Here is a 1,687-nt window from a genome sequence, read left to right on the forward strand (position 1 = left end):
CACACGTCATTGTCCATCCATGCCTTGGGTTGTACTGCGTAGACATGGCCAGCGGGATACGTTGGCAGTTCGTTGGTTGCGATCTGACCGCCGGGTTGGCCCCGAACGACGAATAGCAGAGGCATCGAACGGTAAGCGCCATAGTCATGCGAAGTGAATGCTTTTCACCCGACGACACTTTGGCATCGCCACCCCTGATTGACCAAATGTACCTCGGTGGCATGTCATAGTGAAAACCCGTCTCATCCACGTTGTAGACAGCGTCGGAATCGAAGGCGCGGTGAAACTCCTCTGCAAACTCGTCGCGAACCTCGGTCAGTGCAGCACGGGACTTCTTGGTGTGGCCAGCGCGTTGCCGAGTTTACCCATGACGATTGCAGAAGAGTTGGAGCAGACGAAGGAGGCTTTAGTATGACATGCCGGACTCCTTATCGGCAAGGTATAGTCGCAGCCAGTCAGGTTGGAAGCGTTTAATCCAGTTGATAATATGAGTTGTGGTCAATGCACGTTCACGAGCACGCATCTCGGCTATGAACTCGACGAGTCCTGTTGGGTCAGGAAAGGACTCGGAGCGGCCACCAGGGCTGAGTTTCATTCGTTTTTTGTTCCTGGTGTACGCCAGGATATAGTTTCGCTGGTCGGCCCAGGAGCGTATGGTTCGTCGAGGAATTCCCAGTTGAGCCGACACCTTGTAGTCCGACATAGTCTCCAGCAGTGCAATGGCCTCAAGCCTGATGGCCACTTGGTAGACGCGCTTTGGGCCGCGAAGGGTTGAGTTCACTGTCATCAATTTGTCAATGATTGTGGCGAGAATTTTTAAAGGAATCGCGCCGGCGGGAAAATATTATAGCTACCAAATCACATGCCTTCAAATCACAAAAAAATTTGATTGGTTAAAAAAAACAGATGCATGTCAACTTAGTTCGATAGGCGAACCACTCCTTCGTTGACTGTATACATCAGTCAGGCAATACGACGCAGCATGTACCATACTGTATAGTGTATATGTATAGCGACGGATAAATCTATTGCGACTCCTGTAATAACTGATACTTTTCTTGTAATAACTGATATTTACTTATGAATATGTTGACATGAATATACTTCAAATTTGTATGAGGCAATGGATTAACAAAATTTTGACAACGAGCGTCGGCCAGTTGTGAAATATCACCTGTCGCAATACATATACACTACTACGTAGTATACGGTATGCTCCTGTTCAACACCCTATCAACTTCCAGAAATATTGCGCTTTGATTGGATAAATATTTACTTTTTATGTCCAACCACACATTTTAATGACGACATTAACTGTAAGCAGTGTGTGTGAGGTCACACACACTGCTCACTGGGTCCACGGGTATGTAAGTGATCGATCCCCTTGCGCATTCAGTCATCCGATGGTACCGCAAGCAAGGCTCATTCTATACCTAGCCAGTACATATATCTCGACTGTAAGACGAGCTTCACCCGGTCGTTATGCATGTCCTGGTTGAGAGTGCGTAGCTTTACAGGGGGTATTTATCCAAATGATCATTCCTGCAAGCAAATCATTGGAGTGATATCGAAAATATCGCTACGTAGTGACGAACTGACCATCCGTGGAATACAACAGATCCCACAGCTGTGCTAGACATGTCGAATGTTGGACATGGTGTAGGGCAGACACCATGAAGGTGCATCA

This window comes from Aphanomyces astaci, assembly GCF_000520075.1.
Source record: "Aphanomyces astaci strain APO3 unplaced genomic scaffold supercont1.9, whole genome shotgun sequence".
Taxonomy (NCBI): domain Eukaryota; phylum Oomycota; class Saprolegniomycetes; order Saprolegniales; family Verrucalvaceae; genus Aphanomyces; species Aphanomyces astaci.